The 23,631-nt window shown below is 39.3% G+C and overlaps 1 long non-coding RNA gene across 1 annotated transcript; it reads left to right on the plus strand.

The window, feature by feature from the left end:
* Window positions 1-1,054: 1,054 nt before the first annotated feature.
* LOC126651308 (uncharacterized) lies at window positions 1,055-3,373 on the plus strand. Its single transcript, XR_007631624.1, has 3 exons — window positions 1,055-1,156; window positions 2,005-2,174; window positions 3,183-3,373. It is a non-coding gene; the product is annotated as an uncharacterized LOC126651308 (long non-coding RNA).
* The last annotated feature ends 20,258 nt before the right edge of the window (window positions 3,374-23,631 follow it).

The raw sequence follows: 23,631 nt of genomic DNA on the forward strand, positions 1-23,631 counted from the left end.
CATGTAAGCTTAAAATGTTTAAAATTATTTCAGAACTTTTCTTTGTAGAGCTGAAAGAAGACCTTGCAAAGAAAATGATTTAATGCACTGTGTTGATGCAATAACAAGTTAGTGTCACTTCTGTTGACATCACTGATGGTGCTGAATCCCAGACTAGGACAAAAGTCTAGAGACTTTTTGGCAGAAACAATGAAAAACAGTAGTTGTGATAGGAAAAAATCTGCTGGACAGATTAAAATTGTTAAAATTGGTAAGAGGCTGTTAGATTCATAAGAGAATAAAAATAATAGAAAATAATTGACTACAGGAATACAAGTAGATAGCACTCACTATACTTCATTTTGCTATATCTGTGGAATGACTCATTTGTCCAGGAGTTTAAACAGAGTGAATAGAAAATAAGGAAAGAGGTGTGGAGAAAATTAGGCTCTTAATGATTTCTCTCGAATTGATTGTATGGCAGCCTACTCAGTTCTTAGTCTGATCTTTCCAAAGGGCTTGTTATTCTGAGCATCTCATCAATGGTAGCTGTTTGTTTTACAGCACAGGTATCTGTTGCTGTTTTTCTACGTATCTTTACCCAGGGGAGTGTAAGATATTGTATGTTGTATTATCTTCCCAAAGAAGTTTGGAGCAAATAGATTGACATGAATTATTTTGAAGAAATCCGTTATCATTTGCTGAACCTGCTTGAAAGAAAGGGCTAGATTTGTACAGAAGCTTTTAAATAAAAATTGAAAGTGCTCATCAATTTCCAAAAGGTGTTCATTTCCTCTGCTGACCAAGTACCTGTAAGAGATGTTACAATTCTTTTAATAATGGTACTAAGACGCCTGAGCATGCTCCCTGACATTCTCTCAAGTATAATATTTTAAACGTATCATTTTATTTATTTATCTATTTTTAAATACATCACCTTACAGGATCTCTGCTTCTTTTATTTGCTTGTTTGCTTTCAACAGCCCTGTACACTATGAGGTGATATCCTAGATGCCTGTTTTATTTTGAGGGGGGTCTGGGGGAGCAGGCTCATAAAAGATTATTTTTCTCAACAGAAATATCACAGCTGGCTGAACACACTGCAAGGTCTGAGCTAACCAGAACTGCCTAAGCAGCATGTAGGCTCTGCACTGCAGATGCCAAGGGTCAGCACTAGGTAAGGTGTGCTACGAAAATATCCTGTGTTCTCTGTATAGCTGTAATGATGGTTGGCCTGGGAAAGAGAATTATGTTTTGTTTACATCAGTGTCTTAAGGTTAATTTTTCTGTTTCTTTCCTAAAGCAGCAGGATGATTTCTTTCTTGCCTGTTCGAAGATGGGGGGGGGAAGTTACATTTTCAGGAAAAAAAGAGCCAAATTATGTTGGAGAACATATACTGTCTTTTAAGCTCATCTTAATTTCAGTTTTCTGACTTTATTTCTTTATGAAAACCAATGCTAATACATGTTTGGCCCAATAACCCTTAATGGGTTTCTGCATCATGATTAGGGCACATTTATCAATTTTTATTACTTGTGTTGCATGCCATCTCTTGTCTAGTTTGTTGGGGTTTTTTTTGATCCTTTCAAATGAAAAAGTCCCAGATGTCAGAAGGTTTTTATTTTTAAATGGATTGGTATCAGTCAGATCCAAAGCTTTGGCTTTTTTGGATGCAAACATGAAAATATTCCTGTGAGGAGAGACTAAAAACTAAAGGCACAAAGAGTTTGCTGAGATGGAGTGTCAGGCAGGAGCCCAGAGGCTCTTTTTATACACATGCATGGCCAGACCATGATCATAGAATCACAGAATATGCTGAGTTGGAAGGCATTCATCAGGATCACTGCGTCCAACTCCTGGCCCTGCACAGGACACCCCAGGAGTCACACCCTGTGCCTGAGAGCATCATCCAAACGCTTCTTGGATGCTGTCAGGCTCGGTGCTGTGACCACTGCCCTGGGGAGCCTGTTCCAGTGTTCAACCACTCTTTTCCTGATATCCAACCTAAACTTCTCCTCACACAGCTCCAGCTGTTTCCTCGAGTCTTGTCCTTGGTCACGAGAGTGAAGAAATCGGTACCTGCCCCTCCTCTTCCCCTCACAAGGTTGTTGAAGACCACAATGAGGTCTCCCTTCAATCTTCTCTCCTCCAGGCTGAACAGACCAACGGGATCCCTGGCATCCTTAAAAAGTTGGTGAGTAAAATGCATTCCCAAGCCATCAGGCTTCATTTTCTTCCTGTTTGTCAGAGGAATTAGCCTGTCTCATTTCTGCCGTCCTTTGCCACTGATGCAATTTTTTTAAGCTGTAGTGACCTTGTCAGGACCTTCCCTGCCCAAAATGGTTTTGCCTGGGTATGTACAGGAAATTACAATGCTGACCAGATCAGAGGAGCACAAGAGTGAGTGTGATGCAGAAAGTTCATGGTTAGGTTCAGCACCTCTGAGGGTCGACCAGCTACACTACTGGAACTGTTTGGTGTCTCATCCAGTGGCTTCTTCAAAATACACAGGAGGGCTCTTACATCCATCACTACTCTTGGAGCAGGCCTTTGCATCTGGATCCAAAATGGCTTAGGAAGGAGCAGAGCCTCTGTGTTGCCTGGCTTTGATAAGATCAAAGAGCATCCTTGGGATGCTCAGGCACCAGGGAGCTGTGGATGCCTCGGGGTTGGGTGGCAGCTGCTATGGAACTTTTGAGGTAGTAATTTTGGGCTTAGCTGCAATTTTGCCTGAACGTCTTACTGGAGCCAGTCCTGAATTCTGTAGTGTGCTGTCAGTTTAAATGTGTTTTTAAATTAGATTTAAATAATATATCAATAATTCACCTTTCCAGTTAGAGCCCTTTCTTAAAAATGAAGATTCCTAACCTTTCGTGCTGACTCTAGCTTGCTCTTAAAGCAGAAGGATATATATGAAATTCCAATCATTTTGACATATGTAAGGGGTTAAGTCATTCTTGAACAGTTTATCGCTCATCAATTGTAATTAAATATGTTTATATTAAATTACGTTCTGTAATTAATGTAAAATCTTTTAGCCTGTGCTGTTATTAGAACCAGATGCTGAAGTATCAACAATATTTCAACATGACTGTGCTGCCTTGCCAGCTGTCTAACTGTAATTACTTTAATCTCAGCTTGTTATCTAATTATCACCTTTGTAAAGGGAAAAGTACTCTCTAATGCGTACTGATTGTTTCAGATGATGATGAAGAGCGTGAAACAGCTGTCAGATATCTTAGCCCTGCTTATCTGGATTAGAAAACTTATTGGGAGGCCTATTTTGCTTCAAACCTTCCTGACAGAAAACGGGACAATCGGAAAGAGGGGTGTTTTTTTCACCTTGTTTACCCTAGAAACGTGATTCCAATAATCACTGGAGACAACGGATGAAACAAGGTAAACAATTACTGTTCCCAGGAAAAAAAAAAAGACAAACAGCAAGGCCATGATACAGCACAAAGTGTGAATGATGTATGAATTTTGTAGTGGACTGTACATTTGTCTAGTTTTTTAAACTTCTGCTTTCATTGCAATGCTGGATAATTACTGTAATTTAGTTACATGGGTTGTGCTGAAATGTGGTGACAAAGTTTACCGTGTAGTTACTCAATTACTATGTAGTTAATTAGTTTTATATAACACACCTCTATAGATAACATCTTCCTGGAGAATCTTGAGTGCTTTCAGCACTGAACAAATGTATGATTTGCAGTTCTCTTTGGGTATCTTGTTCAGAACAATGCTGGAGTAATTTTATAGAGTACTTTAATACTGTACAGTGTTTAAGTACAAACCATAAATAAAATTCGGTAGGGGGAAAAAAAAAAGGGTAGAATGCTAAAGTAAAATTTTCAGTAGATTACTTGATTAGTAAAAGTTATGTAAGGGTGATTTTTGCCTAAAATTCAACTGGTTTTATTTTCCCCTTCCCTTCTGTTCATCTCCCACCTCCAAACAGTGCCGACAGTGATGCTAGTTCAAAAATTTTCCTGAAACAGTTGAAGTATTTTTATTTGGTGGCAGTAATATAGTGGGTAAGAAATAAAGCAATTTTATAACAATGTCTTCATAGCATTTGTAGCTTTTAAAGGGGAGCTTTAGTAAGGCTTCTTGTGATTGAAGTGTATCATTGTTAATGCTGGCGTGGTTTGAATATTGCTGAAATACGTGAAAGTAGATGTGTCTTCTCTTTCCCTGACATTCCATACTATACCATAGCAATTTGTCACTCTATTAGCTGTACTAAGAATAAGGATTTTATTTTTTTTAAGGATTTTTTTTTTTTTTTTTTAAGGAGAGGGGAGGTGTTTTTTGTGTGCTCTTTCTCAGTTTGATATCAGGGCATAACTTACTAGTAACACAAAAAAAGATAACTTTGTGCTATTTATTTAAAATGCTTTGAGTGCCTTTTCAGGGACAAGGGACAAGCTCCAGGGAGGCAGTGAACCATCATTTGAGAGCTGCTGAGTACCTTCAGCTTTTAGGAAGGGAACTGAGGAACTTTTTTGAACTTGTGTACAGGGGCTATTGAAGTACCCAGGTTTCAAGATGTGCTTTATTAGCCAAATGTTTGAATAACTCTGCTTTCCTTTTTCCAGCTCAGATTTTCCTTGTAGCTCTAGCTTGACTTGTACACAAAGCATGGTTCAGTCCAGCAGAAAGTTGTTTGAATAAAAATAGATAATGTGGTCCTCTCTTACTTGTCCCTTATCTTTCTAGAAAAATACCCGATTTTCAGGTCACCACAGAGTTGCTCCATCTTTTTATTTCTCTTAAAAGCATAAGAAATTCAGTTCTGGGTTTCAGCAGGGTTTTGAAAGGGTTCAGAAAAGAAGGAAGGCAACAGAGTTGTGCTGAAAGGCTCTCAGCTGGAGGAGAGGAACTTGTTGCTAAAACTTCAGGGCAGTTGTTTGTGTTGTGCATGTAAAATGATGAGCCTGTGCAACAGAGTAGACATGCATCTTCCTGCAGATACAATTTCTGTGCTGTGTATGTTAGCATTAAATGCTCAAATTAAGTGTACTCCTTAACACTTAACTTTTTTGAGAATCAAATCCTTAAATTAGAAGTGTGTCTATAACACTTCACGAGGATGTCAGATTCTAAAGGAGAGTTAGTGAGACTTTAGCAGTGAAAACTCATCCAAAGTACAGATGAATCCTGGGTTGTGTAGACTTGATGGCAGATACAGAACTGGAACAGAATCCAGTACTATTCATTGTCAGTTCTATTAAATACACAAATATAATAATGTAATTGCTTTTGGTTTTCCCTTCTAAGCTTTCAGCATTTAACGTAAAATTCATTTACGTTACAAAGTATTCTATGTTTTGGGCAATCACTTAATGTAAGATTATTTGCAAGTGTTGCAAGCAGTTAATTTTTATTTCCTTTGACCAAGAATAATATTTTGTCAAATCTTAAGACAGCCAACTGATGAAGATGCTGTAAAATAATATATTATTTTAAAACAACTCTTGATTGACACTGTCTTCTTCTGCAAATCTGTTTAAAAATAAGTTGGTGATATGCAAAAAGTAGAAATCGGCCCTTTGTCATCTCTAATATATAAACCCTTTCGTTCTTGTGTGGGGACTCCATATTGGCCCATTGAACTATAATGGTTTATTCCTTTTTTAAGGTCAATGAACCATGAACTGCAGAGTCTCCTAAATAGGCCTTGACCAGGCTGCTACTTTTGTAAAAAGGCCACTACCATATTACAGGTTAGTGACTTTCTAACTACAAATTCCCACGGAAATAGCTGCAAATGCAAGGCTTTGTGAAAAAATAAAAATAATAATAATTAAAAAAAAACCAAACCAAACAAACCAACCAAAAAAAAACCCCAAAACAAATGACTATTACTGAAAAATCTAAGGTGAGAGACTGAGTGAAATAAAGATGGAGGTGGGCTCTTATGCTGAATTTATCCCTCCTACCAATGGGTTTAAATTATGGATGTACACAGAATCGTGATCCTCACACTGATTTTTCATGTAGCTGTTCTTTAAAGGACCTTATTTAGCTGTAGTATCTGGCAGTTCATTGGGGCTTGCTATTTAAAAGTGACATAACTGTCTTTAAAAGGTGCTAATTGCAGAATAATTTCTTGAAAATAATTTTCCCTGTATGAACTCTATTGTTTTAAGTGTTGAGGTATAAAATACTATACTATATATCATTATAGATTATATATCACTATAGATTATATATTTTCTTCCATGCTCAAGCATAAATTTTGAGGTTTGTGTTGTGGGTTTTTTCCATAAAATAAGTGTACTTGTTTTGATTAAATTATGCTTTGTTATGCTGAAATAGGAAAAAAAATCAGTAGATTTGTGTATATACATATATATATATATACATGCTAAATGGGCATATATAGACACACAATATATATATTTGATAGATACAATATATATATTTGACACTGTGTATTGATTATTTGTGTGTAACTATAGAGAAGTGAGTGAAATTGTGATGTTTTTGAAGTTAGTGTGAACTCTGACTTCACTGTGTACAGGATTTCACTCTGCCTGTCTGGAAAAGAAGGACTTTGAGCCATGTTTTCAGTCCCTTGTTTGAGGTGTTTATGTTAGCCTGGGGCAAAGAAGCCTGAAAGCTCATATAACTTATTTGCAGTCTTTAAATCAAATATTGGAGCACTGAAAACAAATTACATGACAAAGCAAAGCGTTCTCCTCGGTTTGTGGGGCCTTTTCTATTTCTATTAGCTCTTAGGATTAAAGGCTAAGCTGCTGAGGTTGAAGAGGTTTACTAACCACTAGGAAATAATTTCAAAGGTCTAGGGGTGAGGGCTTCTGGTGTTCAAGAGTATCATCCTTGGAAAAGGCAAGGATCAACAGAGGAATGTGCAACCGCAGGGACAGCGCTGCAGGTATGATGAGGAAGGTCTCAGTTACAGCAGCCAGACTCAGTCCCCACTGAACTGAAGGAAAGAGGCTTTTGCTGCACTCAGAGGGCTGGATTGGTCTGAGCCAGGACAGAATTGTACAGGTGTGGGGAAGGAATATGCCAGAGCTGTGCTGGTATGTAAGAGTCAGTGAAGACACAGAGGGCTTTAACCAGCCAGGTAGTCTGGTCTGCTTGACAACTACAGGTTGCAGCAAAAGGTAGAAAAACTTGGATTTTTTTGGTTTGCAAATACAATTGATTCAGTTTTCTAGTGGCACAGCAGCTGCTTTCTTCGACTTTGGTGTATGTTTTCAGGAAACAAGTTTGGGAGGATTTTCTTTTGAATGCTGACAAAAGCGTACGTGCTGATCAAGTGAATGCAGTACATGTTGGATGTTGCAGGGCTCAGTCTAAAATCAAGAGTTCAGTTCCATGCTTTGCGTGGCAGATTAATAGCAGTGCTGCATTTCCACCCAGTGAATGATGGGCTGGATTATTTTTCTGTAATTCAAACAAAATATGACGCCTTCATTTAATAATTTTTGGATTTTGGATGGAAGAGCCTCGTTCAGAGTTGCTGTCTGCAGCACACAGATCTGCACAAGCGGTGAAGAGCCGGTGCAGCAGGGCTTGGAAGTCAGGCTGTCAGCTTAATACATTGTGTGAAAATTGGGGCCGGAGGTCACCAATCTCCTGGTACACAAATCTCCCTCTGAGAATCTCATTTCATTCAGACTATCAGTTAGATTAGAAATACCCTAATTATCCCCCTGAAATTAAATTACTTTATGTAAGGGTGATATAATGAACAACCATAAAGAAGCTATACAACCAATCATCCTATTAGTCACAGCAAGACTAGACTATACACTAAATGGCTCTGGTTTGATTATTGCAGGCTGGTCTGTGCCACATAAACTGGGGGGTGGGGGGAAGGGAAGGACCTAGGGGAAGACTAGTTCTGATTTCCTCTTCTCTTTTACTGGAAGAAAGAAAGTCACATTTTAATTCACAGTGCAAGTCCTCTAGGTGAAAGAGGTGGAAATTTGATTGTCAGAGGAGGCAAGTGCAGCAGGGTTCATGAACTACGAAGAGGTGATTGGGATCTTTCTTAGGCCATACTGAATTATGTGGCCACAGGGAGCAGGAGGAGAGCTGTAGGAATGCAGACTCACTGCTCCAGCACCTCAGCTAGCAGACTTTGTCAGGGGGTCATTCTTTTCTAGATACACTTGCAGTTACTGCTGCTGGAGGAAGGGGAGGGTTTGGCTGATCTTGGACTCGGAAGAGGAGAATGCTTCACTGTCTTGAGAAGGTCAGCTGTTAGGAGTGAGCTGAAAAGACTGTATCTTTAATTTTGATTTAGTTGAAGACTGAAAAAAACATTCTGGTTTCTGTTCTCTGGGCAGACCCAGAGGGCTCACTGACCAGTCCATTGTGGGCACGTGCTTGTGTCAGAAAAGCCACTACTGTGATGAGCTGTGATTTTTCACTTACAGTTGAAATTTCCATGGAGAGATTAAGAGGTACAGAGAGGAAGCAAACCAGCTGCTTGTCTGTACTGGTTGAGTTTCTCAGGCAGAATTTAAGAGCTGTTTACTGAGTAACTGTTCTGAAGAGCCAAGGGGTGCTACTGGATAAGGACAAAGAACTATTTTGAAAGGACACAAAATCTTAAGAGCATCTTAGAATTTTGTTCAGTTAAGATTTGGTTGCTAAATGCCTTATTTGGATGTGAACAGAATGAAGGTATGAAATGTATGATTTCTACTGATCAGAATTCCAAAGCATAGTTTGTGAGGAACCATATATCTCATCTGGTGATACAAGTTCTGGTGTTTCAACTCAGTAAATAATCTGTACCTATACATTAGAAATTAAAATCACTTTTCTTCTCTCAGGTAATTATATCTAAGGAATTCCTTCATATCAAGGTGTTTCAGTTATGAGGTGAGATTGGAGGAAGGACATTTAATAAAAAAGTAAAATAAAAAAACAATCCAAGTAAATCAGTGTTGATGCCAAGAGGCACTTGCCTTGTGTAGAATCTTTGAGGGAATATTAAGCCTGCTGTAACCAACCATACGTGACTTCTATTCCAATCTCAGGATAGGTAGGAACAACTGCCCTTCACAAAAATTTTTAATGAAGCTTCTGTTACTTTGGAGTTTTCAATTTAAGAAAATTGACTTAGCTGAAGTAATATGCAGTATTTTAATCATGGTGTCTGGAGGTAGCAGAATTTCCCCATTGCTCTAAGCAGAAATTCATGCTGTTGTCATAGATTACAACCTGAACATCTATTGAAATCTTCCATTTTTGCTTTTTTCACTTCTGTGTATTCTCTAGTTTTCATGTGTAATTAGTGGAGAGTGGGATGAGAAATCAACACTGAGCCAGCTGGTGAATGGAAATACCTTCAAATGATGGTGCTTTTGATATCAAAATAGTATTGACAACAAAGAATATAAATTGTTGGGGTTTTTTTTAGTATTATTGTGGACTAGCACAGTCAGCAACCTCTTCTATGAGATCTTAGCAAGATCCTATAGAATAACCCTGATCTGATAGTTAAACAACTGGAGATAACCATCAGGATTGTCAAGGACCCCCAGTAAATGTCATTAGGATCATTGAAATGGATCCCTTGCCCTAGAGACAACTTCAGTGCTGTGATTTATACCTCATTTAATTTTCTTCATACCTGGATCTCCCAGAGCCATTGTATAGACTGCTGTGGACCCCCGGATTTGTGTAGTAACTTTATATGCTGTTTACTGAAAGGGGCCAGGGTTCTTTTAAGATCTCACAATGATGAGGGATCTGGGGCATCTCTCCCATGACAGGAGAGTGTGGGACCTAGGCCTGGTTAGTCTGGAGAAGAGAAGACTGAGAGGGGATCTCAGCAATACATAAAAATATCCCAAAGGCAGGTGTCAAGAGGACGGCTCCAGACTCTTTTCAGTGGCACCCAGAGGCAGGACAATCATCAACGGCCATAAACTAAAACACAAGTAGTTCCACCTCAACATGAGGAAGAATTTCTTTCCATTGAGGGTGAGAGAGCACTGCCCAAGGAGGCTGTGAAATCTCCCCTTCTGGAGACACTCCAAACTGAGCTGGATATGTTCCTGTGTCACCTTCTCTAGGTGACCCTGACTTAGCAGGGATGTTGGACTGGATGATCTCCACAGACCTCTTCCAAACCTGATGATTCTGTGATTCTGTGACTTGACCTGTCTCAAGTTAAAAGTTGCTAGCATCAGTTGTCAGAAATTAAATACTGTAAATGGAAAACTCAAAGCTGAATTTTAAAGCTTAGGTTGGACATGCCTGTGAATTGGGAACATGTTCTCTTGCAGACTGGCAGTTTAGGGATGCACATTTCTGTGCAGGGCTGGGGCTCTTAAGTATTCCCACAAGAAAAGGTAATGCACTGAATAGGTTGCTTCTTTTAGCATTCTCAGAGTAACAGGAAGAATATCCCCTAAGGAATGTGGTAGAGCCAAACAGACAGGGATGCTGAGAAATTTTCTCAGTTCACGCTGCAGAACTTATGCTAGACCAAAAGCAGTTGCACTTAAAAGAGCCTGAGGTGGATGTATGAAAAGTTCTACCTTTCATAGTGGCACTTTGCTTATCCAATTTGAGGCAAAATCAAAGTTTGGATTTATCTTATGTGTTTGTCTTACATGTTCGGGATAGTTTGTGTTGATGCCTTCAGACTTTAAATCATATCAGCTCTACTGTGCAAATAGTTGTTGGAAAGAAGAGGTTGTATTTAAACAAAATCGTGCCAATGTGTAATTATTCCTGTGTGTCTGTGGCAATGTGTCTTGCTTGCAGTGTGGTGGGAACATAAATTCCTTTATGCTCCATCATCTAAGCATGATTTCAACTTGTGTGCAAGAACCTTTTGATTGTGAAGCAAAACAATTACATTACTCCAGATGCTTTTCTAGACTAAAGTGTTTCGTGTCATTTCTGTCTTTGTATTCTGGCTGTGGTTCATTTCAGAATGGTATCTAAGTTTTAGGTTTCTGGGTTTTTTTAAGAGGAAGCATTTAGCCTGCTTTTTTTGAGTTGTATTTGCTGCATGAATTCTCCTGATCACAGAGGTTTTTTGGTAGCCACTTTGATGTGTGTTGAGGTAGGTGTGGTTCTCTTTCTCAAGGTTAACCCAAACAAGCTGACCCTGGTTTGATTCAAGAAAGGCTTTTACTTTTGGAGTTTAAGTGGTGACTCCGTGGCTAATTCTTCATTCAGACCTACACTGTGGGAATGGTAGAAAAGGAGGATTAATCCAAATCTGAAAACTTGGATTTAGGGAAAGCAGACATAAAATTCACACAGAACTGTGTGTTGCAACAAGAAGTTGTAACAAAAAAGGGAAAAGCCCCCAAAACATTTTAATGGGGTTTTTTAATTATTTTTCATGTAATTTTGGTGTCATATAACTCAAGTCAGTTTATCATTAGTGGTAAATAAGTCTGTGGTAAATCTGGAGGTTTTTAAATCGCTGAATGTAAGAAGGTAGTATCATCTTGGATTTCAGTTAAAACTCTCTTACAACTAAGGCAAGGTGTTTGCTTCTGATGGCAAGAATTATTCTTCCTTTTTTTTCTTTTTTCTTTTTTTTTTCCTTCCTTTCTTCTTTTCTCCCTGTCCTTTTCAAATCATTTTGAGGTTTATACTGAGCTTCAGGAGTAACCTCCTGGTGTTTTTACTTTGGGATCAGTTTGTGGTAGATGCAGATCAGGGAAAGGGACACTTGGTTGCCATAATGTGAGAATTTTAAACAAATCAGAAGACAAGCGAGCAGAGAAAGCATTAATGCAGTGGGTAATAAAATCTAAAAACAATTGCCATAGAAAGTTTCAGAGACAGTATTTACAGGTTCAAGAAGGGAGTACTCAGATTGGACAAGGTGTTTATAAACAGGTAGTGAAAGGATTAAGCAGGGATGGGCACTAGAAATATGCCAAGACAGTTTTGGATGCTGGGAGATGCAAGGAAAACAAACCACAGAAAATGATTAAGGCTACCTGCTCTTATGAGAGCTTTTTCCCTTGGTGGGAGACAGGATGCTTCCCAGGATGGACCATTTATCTGGCCCAGCAGAACGTTGTATGTGTTCAGAACAGAAGCAGCTGCATAATGATAACCTTTTATTTAAGCCTTCGCTCTTTGATGGCTGGCACTGTTTGAGCAAGCACTTCATTCCTCTGTCCTTCTGCACTTCAGAGGCAGGAGAGAGGATCAAGCAACTTCCTTGGTTTGTGCACATGTATTTGAACTCCCCCTTCTAATGAGAGCAGGAGAACCTCCAGAGGACATGGCAACTGATCTTCTTGTTTTATCTGGGCTTTCTGGAGTAAACCTGAAGGGATGAACATGCCCTAGCTGTGCAAAAAGAGGAGGAGTGGTAGCTACATGAAGTTTATTACGCCCCATCAAGTCTGCCAAGTTTAATCTGCCATTACAGAGAGAAAGCTGGCTGTGAAATGGTTGGGATTGACTGACAACACTTAACTAACCACCGAGAATGATTTTGTCTTTGTAGTACAATTCGTGTCTTTCCATCATGTCCATGTTTTCAAATGAATTTAATTATGAGTGATGAACACTATCTTTGTGGATGTGCTTTCCTCTGATACTGTAACTGATGGCTTTTCATCTGGACTCGTCATCAGCGTTCCCAACTGTCCCAGGTTGGGAGAAGCTGAATTTTGTTTTTTCTTGATTGGGATTTTTTAATTGTTGTTTCAAATCTGAGAAGAAATTTTGGGTTTCGTTTTGTGATTGCACGAGAATATTTATTTCTGGTTGACTAAGTGGGAGTCAGTGCCTTTGTTTTCATTTGTGATTTCTTAGACTAGATACTGATTCAATTTTTAGTCTCTTGGGTGCTACTCAATATTGAAGGAAATGTAAAAGGCATAAACTTTTCTGGTGAGAACTCATTTTACTCATATTTCTGAATGGGTTTCTCTGTGCACATGCTACAGGTTTGAATCAGGCATCTTCCTACAACATGAGAAATTGAGATCATGAAGTCTGCTAAAAGCAAAAATTGATCTTCATTTCAGGAGAAACAAACTCCTTATTTTCCACTTACTGGTCTATTTATATTTATCTCAACAGCTTTTAGACTGTGAAATGCAGCATCAGTTGGAAAAAGAGTAGGAGATTGTTGCAAAGTGCATAGAAAGTTAGGTGATAAAATAAATGTATAGAAATTATTGCTATTACTGTATTACTTCACTGCAAGTGTTGATATATTCTTCACATGCTCAAAAGAAAGTGTCGACTCCTTTTCCCTCCAGTGTGTACATGTTGGCATTTGCTTGCCTTGGATTTCATTCCTGATGCTAATTTTATACTGAAGCTGAGGTGACCTTTATATGTACCCCTTTTCCAGGTGTTGCCCACTTTCACCCACACAATAACCAATATTTGCATTTCTAATGAAGCAAAACCACTAAGGACTAACTCCTGTTACCTTTTCTACAGAACTTTGCTTTGAAAGTTTCACTCATCTGAAGGGAAACACATTTGTTGGAAACTTCTGAAATGCATACAATCAACTTTGGAGCAACTCCTTGAATTGGCTTGCAAGAGTATTAGGAGGAGGCAGATGGATTGTGGACTTGGAGTCTGCTCCAAAGGTCCAAGATTTCTTCTCTGTTTACACCACTGCCAACACAGAAGAATTTCTACCATTTTTATAGTGTTTCTCTCCAGTTGCAGTAGTGCATATGAGAAAGGCTTTTTAAGATATCTTGCAAATGCAAAGGGCTTTTACCTGTCAGGCAGGCTTGCTACTCTGCTCAACCAGGAGAGTAAGACCCAATCAGTGTCATAATTCATGAAAGAGCGAGCATCTGAATCGGAATTCTTGCTGTTGGGAAAGGGCTGCATTCTAAAACTGCCAGCCAAAAATTAGTAATTAGAAATTGCAGAAGTAATTTAACCTGAGTGCAGCTGGGACAGCTCGAAGTACACTGGCACGTGGGGACAAAGCTGTCATGTGGTGTGGGCTCACATGGCCACCTTTGTGCAGTCCATCCAGCAGGCAATGTGCTGACAGCATTTGTAGACTTAACTGAAGGAGGAAAGGTAGGAGTTGTATTGATAACCAAACACTTAGGCCTCCTTCCTTTGATTTTAATCATGTCAGTGAAATGCTTGAATTAAGTGAATTTGTTACATCGTGGTGTTGTCCTTGTTAAAAGCCTCCTAGTTTTTTTTTTGTTTTTTTTTTTTTTGTGAATGGAACTGCTCATTTTAGCTGCTGAGAGATGGTGCAGGTCAAAGGGAGACCCACAGAGATTGCAAACCCAGCTATAAATGTGGACATCTGCACAGAGCTCGCAAGGCCTCGGTCCACAGGTCAAAGTGCCAAACTCCTCTTTGTGTCTTGCTCTCTCAGGTTTGATTTGGCACATCCTTAGTTCCTTTTAAGTGTAGAGTTGCTGAAGTCCACGTCAGATAGTTACAGGAGGCATCACAAGGGTTTGAGTCTTATTGGTTTTTGAGTTAAAAGCCAAGACATCATACTTTGATTGATTTTTTTTTTAAATGCAGCTGTAATTTGCGATACTCAGTGATAGTAGATGAGCCCTAAAAAAAAAAAGACATTTTTGTTTCGAGTCTTGTCCATTCATCAATCCTTGTCCACCCTTCTGTTCCCTTCCCGAATCAGCGATGTCCCCTCCCTGCCCACCTGGCACCAGATGTGCCGTCAGGCACTGCTGTGTGTCCCAAGCCCTCCGAGTGGCAGAATGCAAAATCTCAGGTGACGTTCACCTGGAAGCTCTTAGCCCTCAACAGCTGCAGCCCCTTGATTACCTTGCCCGCCTCGGCGGCTCCGTATCAATTGCTTGTCAATTCGGCTTAGCCGCGACTTTGACTGACTGGAACGAGGGAAGTGGGAGTGGGGTGTAGGCGAATGGTTAAAATTAATTGCTACATAAGAAAAAATTGAAAGATAATTATTCCTGCTTTCCTGTCAGTGCTCGAGGGTAGATGACCTCATTAACTTGCAGCTTGTACACAATTCAATTACTAGGAGATGGAAAATACATTTTTAATTACCTCGGTGGCTTGTGCTCCATTCATCTCCATTTGCATGGCTTTTTTACTGTTGTGTTCTGAGGAAGTAGCATGGTCTGACTAAGGCTACCATAAGCCCTTGGTTCTTGCTGCAATTGTTCTTGTTTGAGGTAGGATATTAAATGTGTGAGGTTAACCCTTTGGTGCCAAGTGAGTTGGGAGGTCCTGTGGTGGCACTAAGGTCTTTTTAGTTAGTTTGGCACGCCAGGATTTTGAAAATTATCGTATCAAATTATCACAGAGGGTAACTTTGTTCCTTTGTGCATTTTACTGCTACATATTTTAAGAAAGCATTATATTAGTGCATAATAAGCAGATCAACTAGTTAGACAAATATCATATCGATGTATGTCGTGGGAAAGGATTCTTTTGTAATTTCTAAAAGCATTTACTGAATTAATGATGACTTAATTGTTTAAATACACAGCTAGACAATCATTTTAATGCATGAGTTTTTGAAACTGTCAGTCGTGTGTTGAAGTGCACAATACACGTGGAAAGAATACTTGTTCATCACCAATCATTTAAATTAAAACTATCACAGTATTATAAGACTTGGAGCTAAGAAACTGAGGAACTCTGTGACTTGGTACACAGGTTTTTGGTTGTGGTTTTTTTTTTTTTTTCAGGGGAGACTTGTCAAGGTTTACACAGAACTGATCTGGAGCGCTTCAACTCCTGCCATTCACAGCGTGTCACAGCCCAAAATTCCCTGCTGTGATGGTGTGCACTGTGCAGATGGGGAGATAAGGTACAGGCCACAGAGGAGAGATGGTTGTTAGGTCATGAGGAAATGCTGAGAGAAGTTGTGAAGTACAAGCTGTGATATTTAGTGCTGGGAACTGGGTATGTTTTATATGATCTATATTTGGTCACTGCTTTGCTCTCTGAAAAAAAGCAAATGAAGCATAATATAGGCATTCTTGAACTATTCATATAAAGTTCATTGTGAATGTATTAGTCCTATTTAATTCTTCTCTAAAGAGCATTAAAGCAAGATAAGGTGCTTTAAAGGCTCACTGTCAGAGAGCCTTTAATGATATTCTAAGAACTTTTAATGAGAACTAAACCATTAGTCCATGGTGTGCTCTCAGCTGTGACCTGCTAGGGAGCATCATCGTGGGAGATCTCTGAGGAAGTGATGGTGACAGTTTAGACAGTCATCCTTCTTCTTGCTGCTAGTGCCTCGGTGTGATCCAGGGGATAGTGAGAAAGTCTTCTTCTTGCTGTACAGGAACATTTAGGATGTTAATTCTGTTTGAAAAAAACCTATGGTTGGACTCACACATACCTTCTTAGCCTGGCAAATTTATTGTGTGGTTTTTCTTCAAGGATATCTGCTAAAGGAACATACACTGGAGGGTTTCTTCACTGAGCAGTCATTCAGGAGCAAGCATGTGAGTCATTTTATTAAAGTGAAAGACTGTAAATATTCTAAACTACCTATGTTGGTTATTTTATTTTTCACATTTCCTGTACTTCATAACCCAGGAAGACATCTAAATAACCAGCTTTGCAAAGATTACCTTTCTGGTTTTGTGCTACTTTAGTATGGAGATGTACAAAATGCAATATTAAGGAATCAGTTGCTTGAAGACCTGGAGAGAAATTAGGTTTGGATTTTGCTTATACCTTATGAAACACAGCTGCGATTTCTCGTGGGTGTTTTTTGGTGGGAGGGTTTTGCTGGTAATTTTTACTGATTTGCTGTTAGGTTTGGTGTTCCTAGTGCTGGCAAAATCTCAAGTGCAGCCAAAACTCACGGCATTTGCATGAGATGCAAGGTCTGTTACTAGCTGTGCAAAGTTTGCTTTGACATGTAGCATATTTCCATTGTACTTCCAGGGATAAACAACGCTGTAGTCCTGAACTTTCTTGGTTTGTTAACAGCAGTTAAGCCAACAGGTTTAACATAAATTATAAAGATCTTAAGAAGATCGATATGTGGAGGCAAGTGTGACTTGAATGCAACAGTTGGAGGACATCAACACAGGCTTAGTTGCTTGGAATATGCTCTGATACCTTCTCCTCTGCCTGCATTGATTATTACTACATCAGTATATGTTGATCAGAAAAACATAGGTCATCTGAAATGTACATAGAGCTTCTGCAGCTGTCTGCCTGTCAAGTCTTTGGAATGTATGTGACCACAGCAGAATTCTTTACAGTGCTCTAACAGTGCTCCATTAAGGCAAAATGAATATAAATGGTAAGATAATAATTGGAAACGGACTTAAATGTGACTTTTGGTCCAACATCACTGATTCTGCAGTGTTAGTATATTTTCAGATGACACATAGGGAAAACCATTAAGGATCTAAGGGCAGAGGCTGATTCAGCTTGAATTTCTTTGTGGATTTTTTTTTGTGTTGAGCTTCCATTGTCCTCATCATTGAGCAGCAGACCTTTTTAAAACTCTTTCTCTGTCCTCCACCACCTATAACTTCCTGTTTTTTCTTTTTAAAAATGAGAATTATGTTTCCCCTTTTCCAGTCTTGATAAACTTCCCTGGACTGGCATGACTTCCTAAATATGATGGATAGTGGCTCAGAAATTTCATCCTCCAATTCCCTTGGGACCCATGGATTTATCTCATCAGGTCCCATGGACTCATGCATTCCTTAAATTGTCTCAAATCCCGATTTGTCTTCTACAGTAGGTGATTCTTCATTCTCCCAGTCCCTGCCTTTGCCTTCCCTGACTTGAACAGCGTGGTTGGAGCACTTGCCAGCCAGGATCAAGGCAAAAAACTTGTTGAGGAAAAAAAACTTCCTCCTTATCCCATATAATCAGGTCTCCTGTTTCCTTCCTTCCTCCCTAGTCTTCCTTTTATCACTGATTTACCTACATAAGCTTTTCCTGTTTACCTGACATCCCTGGCCAGATTTAATTCTATCATGGCTTTAGCTTTTCCTAACCTGATCCCTGGCTGCTCAAACAATTATTCTCTATTCTTTCCAGGTTACCTGTCCTTGCTTCCACCATCTGTAGGCTTCCTTTTTGTGTCTGAGTTTGTCCAGGAGCTCCCTGTTCATCCACACAGACCTCATGTCATTTTTGCCTGACTTGCACTTCACTGGGATGCATTGCTCCTGAACTTGGAAGAGGTGATCCTTGAATACCAACCAGCTTTCACGGGCTACTCTTCCCTTCAGGGCTTTGTCTCATGGCATTTTATCAGGCAGATTCCAGAGGAGGACAAAGTCTGCTCTCCTGAGTCCAGGGTATTGAGCTTGCTGTGCAGCCTCCTCATTGCCCTCAGGATCTTGATCTCTACCACTTCGTGGAGTGAAAGGTCAAGCCAAGGCTGCCCTTGAGCCTCACATTCACTACCACCCTCTCCTTCTTGATGAGAACAAGGTCCAGCATAACACCTCTCTCTGTTGACCCCTCTATCACTCGGAGAAGGAATTTATCATCAACTCATTCCGGGAACCTCCTGGATTGCCCCTTCTGTGTTGTCCCTCCAACAGAATAGTGTGATTGAAGTCCCCCATGAAAGCCAGGTCTTGTGAATATGAGGCTGCTTCTGTCTGTCTGTAGAGGCCCTCATCCATTCCATCTTCCTGGTCAGTTTGCCTGTCACAGAACCCCACTAAAAACTCATCTGCCCCTTTTCTCCCTTCAATCCCACCCACAACACACTCCAGCTCACTGACACCCCCTCCCTGAATATGAAACCTAACAAATGGAGTTTCAAGTGAGAAGGTACCTTAGGACTCTTGGAAAACATATTCTTAAGATGATGTGATGAAAGAGGTTTTACATTCAGTGATGTGTTGTCCTGCTCACACACAGTAGTCATGACTTGTTGTTAGCTTGTAGGAAGCAAACAGTAACTTTCTTTCTTGCAAAAATCCACGTTGATCCAGCTTGTTGGCTCATTTCCAAGAGATTTGCACATGCTGATTATTAAAGGCTTTCTTTTAATCCTCTTCTGCCCTCCTGGTTTAAGAATGATTGGAGGTCTTTTCCTTCCACCCCCCCAAGTTGCAATCAATAATATTGCACTTACTCCTAAAGTAGTATAGGAGTTGGTTATGGTATCAAATACACAGTATTCTCCAATTACAATATTCTCCAATTACAATATTCTCCAATTACTGCAGTGTTTAGTTTTAGTAAGGATATTGCAGTCTCATAAAAAAGGCGGTTTGCACTTCTCAAAACCTTTAGCAAGTCTATGCTGATACAAATGGTATGTTGTTTAAACTACAAAGGCAAGTTATCTTTCATAAATGCAGAAAAATGGTTCATTAGAAGGATTTTAAAAAATACATCTACAGTAAAGGAATGGGCTCATTATGAAGTGTTTCACACATAATCTAACTAATTAACATAATAAATTGCAGGGAACCATATTGGAATATCCTATAATTAAATAAATTCCATACGGGCCACATAAGTTAATGTTTTCTTTTTGGAAAATTGTATGCCTTGGCAAATAAAATATTCAGAGGATTAACTATAAAGAAAAAAATGGCTTTGTGTAATTATTCTCTCTTGTAGTTTGAATTAGACATAATTACATTTCCTAAATATGAAAGGAAAATAAGTGTGATCTATAGAGAACAGACAACACCACCGAGACAAGTCTGTCTTTGTTCCCTGACCCATTAAGTGACAATTATGATACTTTGTGTTAAACATCTTAGAAGTGGCATGAACTTGCCATAACTCTTCACTTATTCTGCTTGAAAAGATCATAATAGGAAACACTTCTGCTCTTCTGTTTTTAAAGAGAGTTGAGACTCCCACTTGTGCAATACAAAAAAAGTTCCCAGGAAAACTTCTGTGCATCAAGTACTGTTTTCACTATGTGCTTAAAACAAAGGAGTGCTCTTGCTGCAACTCCAAAATCACAGAGTCCTCTAGAATATACTGCTGTAAACCTGTGTGAAATGTATTTCTCCTTATGTCCTGTCATATGCCTCTGGTGAGAGTTGAATTACTGCTGCAAATTGTGAATGTACTTTTTAGTTTCTGCAGGGTTGTTTGGTTGTTTCTTTTTTTCCCCCTCAACAATTATTTATCTGAAGTTAAACAACTGCCAGACAACACAGGATCTGAAATAAATTCAGTGGGGTTTTTTCTGAACACTTTTTTTCCAGTTAGCTTCAGAATTTTTTGTATATCTGTGGAGAGTTACGGTGCCTAAACTGACATATATTCCATGTATATTCCATATATTCCATCCAATTAAGTGTATTGTATGAGCCTGAGGATCTACACACAGAGTTTAAAAACTTTGCCTGTTACTTGTGTTGCTCAGTCTGTGCTGGTCTAAATCATTTATACTACTGAAAGCATAGCAGCTCTCATATTCTTAGATGAGATTCATACATCTTGGCCTTTCATGGAACTTATCTGTGAATCACCTGCTTGTGGTTTGTTGTGTTGTGACAAAAGCAAATTATACGGATGAAATATAATTATGTAGTTGCTGAGGTAATTTCAGCATTATTTATGATTTATTTTTTGATAGGAAGTAGTCTTACATAAATGAAGTACATTGATTTTTTTATTATTCTTCATAAAAGATGCTTCTCTGTCTATTGCTCTATCATGAAATTTTTTTCTTTTATGTATATGATAAAAAGTGTCTCTTGTTTATCTTCTATAGATATAAACATTGTTTTCTGGGCAGATATTTAAAGAAAAATTTCATTCTTTAATGTAAATTTTTGGTTTAGTAATTCTCTTTATGCACAAGACCTTTTGTTTACATCTTATTTGTTAGGGCTCCTGTGTGTTATGCTGTTACACTGTGGTTTCTCCTTGGGACTTTTGTCTCACTGATTACGAGAAAGGCCAGTGGAAAATCCTCTTGCTGCATGTGTGCTATCTCCTGTCGTTTATAGAGTTTTCCTGACAATTGTCTTCTTTTTGCTAATTTCTTCCCGTGAAACAAATAGCTCTGTCCGTAAAATGTTGTGGGATCCTTTGATCTGCAGCAGCCAAAACTAAAAATTGAAAAAAAAAAAAAAAAGAGGGTAATTAATGTAATAGTGGTGGGTTTACTTCTTGCTTGCTGGAAGGCAGTGTGTACTGGTACTTCTCTTGGTCGTGCCATTTCTTTTTATTTAGAGTGCTGTTACAGTGGGGAGATGTTATCCACACACTTAGGTTACCTGAACGTGAGACATGGGAATTAATTTTCAGACTTTTTAGTGTGTAGTTCTCTAGTAACGTTAAGCTGTTTATTTTTCGGATGTTGTGGCCCTCATTTTCATGAAATTTGAATGCCACTCTGTTCCTGAACTGCCCATTGCAAAGATGCACCGAGAAACTCTGAGGTTTTCCAAAGTTACACCATTTTGACCGTGCAGTCCTCTATCACCTATACCATGTTACGTGCCCACTTTTTTTTCCCCAAGTATTTAAAAAGAAATATACAAATGGTTTTGGAGCTTCTTCCCCTGGGACACCTCTTCCTAGACTGTTTACTGAAACCAAGGTCTTCAGGTTGGAAGGGGACCTCAAGGATCCAACCTTTTTTGGCAAAGGCACTGTCTGGACAAGATGGCCCAGCACTCTGTCCAGCTGAATATTAGTGGTGCCCAAAGTTGGGGAATCCATCACTTACTGGGGAGATTATTCCAATGGCTGAACGTTCTTATTGTGAAAAATTTGTCTTCTTGTGTCTAATTGGAATCTCCCCAGGATTACTTGTACCCATTATCCCTCAACTTCTCCATATGACTCCTTGTAAAAAGGGAGAGTCTACCTTCTCAATAGACACCCTTTAAATACTAGAACATGGTGATAAGGTCTTCCCTAAGCATTCTTTTTTTCAGGGCTGAACAAACCCAGTTCTCTCAGCCTTTTCTGATATGTCAGGCTTCCCTGTTTTTATGGCCCTTCTCCAGCCCATCCACGTCTCTCTGATGCCGTGTGGGCCAAAACTCAACACACAGTTCCAGGTGTGGCCTGACAAGCACTTTAGTTTTGACAGCAACTTAGAACTCCCTGCTCTCAACACCCATCCTGCCGTGTTTGGAGTCAATTTAGATTATTTCATTAGCAGATCCTTAGATGGCACTTGGATCAAAGGGCTTTTCAACGCTGCCGAAATGATAACCGCGTGTGCTTGGTTTGGCAGGTCCTACGTGTAGGACAGGAGACTTTCACTCCTCCTTACAGATGCCGTGCTTGTTTAGCTTCATGCTGCACTGGGAAGAGGAGCTGATGTGTTTTTAACTACTCAGCTTGATAGTGACGTAAAGAAGACTCAGCCAGAGCCAGACTTTCAGCTCCTTCTCTCTGCTGCCTTGCCCTGCTCAGTCAGCAGAACACATCTAGATCTCTCTCTTGTAGACTCAGACAGATCCAGTGAAATGGACTGTGATGCACAATTTCCAGGCCAATCCATAACACCTGCCTTTTAAGCTGGTTTTAAGTTGGATCATCCTTTGGCCTTTTCCCATTCCTTTTAAACATATGCCTGTATTTAAATAAAATTTATTTTAATAACTTCTCTTGGAAATCTTTGTCAGCCTTGTCTGGTCCTAAATTTTAATGCAAATTCACTGAAAACAGCAGCTGTCTCTGTTTGGGGGATATTTTACTGTATTTGAATAGGTGTTGGGCAGACCATTCTCTCAGTACCTGTGAAATGGCAAGATTCTTTTTGTGCTAAAGCTAGTTAAGAGAAATATTTTTATGTCTTCATGGTGTTCTGATTCTCCTTTTCTATTTATGTTTTGCTGGTTAAACAGATTAAGTAGTGAGAAGACCTCTGAAATTTAGTTGTCTTCCTTGCTTCTATAGCTTTTACTGTCCTGGAGATTTCTCTTCTCTTTCTGTGACATCACAATCCTCAGTTTATATGTTGCTTTCCCATACATCAGACTCGTTTTTAGCACCATCACTTTAAATACATTTTTACTTCTTTGGAGGTTTCCCATGCGAGCTTTTTCTGACTTCCATCTCTGCAATAAATAAATAAATCATTCGTCTTCCTTAAGACAGGTAGTTAACTGTGGGTTACTATTACAGATCATATTCTGCAAGGAGGAGAACCTTAACTATGATCACTGCTGAACTGTGCTTGTTCCCTCACAGTCCTTCCAGTGTTTGATTGAAGGCTGAGCCCAAGGTCACTACCAGCTCTCCACTTTTGGGTGCTTCACCCTGGTTCTTGCCATAATCAGCTGATGATAAACCAAACATTAATTTCATAACCTGTGCTCTCATAAGACATTCAGCCAGTTTTCCCCATCTTCTCCTGCTCCACTACCCCCATGGTACTTTGCTTTAGTGCTGTCTTCTGATCTACAGACTCCAGATGCCTGTCAAATTCCTTGGTCTTTAGTATTTTCTACATATGCAACTACTCTAAAATCAGATGTAGAATGGAAATCACGTGAGAAGATGAATGGGGTTATGACACTGCTCTTATTAGTCCTTGTTTCATAAATGATCATTTAAATGTAGATTCGTAACTGTTGTTAGCCACCCTAAAAATTTAATTCTGTTTCTGTGTTTAAATTAGACCCATACAAAGATACCTAGGCACTGGGATTGCATGCCCAGATGCTCAAATTGTGGGACCTGAACTTTTAAGTCTCGTTAAAATAAGTTGAAAATTCTGACTGAACTAATTGTATGCTTAT

The sequence above is a fragment of the Myiozetetes cayanensis genome, unplaced genomic scaffold (genome assembly GCF_022539395.1).
Source record: "Myiozetetes cayanensis isolate MyiCay16 unplaced genomic scaffold, myiCay2020 scf6-25, whole genome shotgun sequence".
In the NCBI taxonomy this organism is placed as follows: Eukaryota; Metazoa; Chordata; class Aves; order Passeriformes; family Tyrannidae; genus Myiozetetes; species Myiozetetes cayanensis.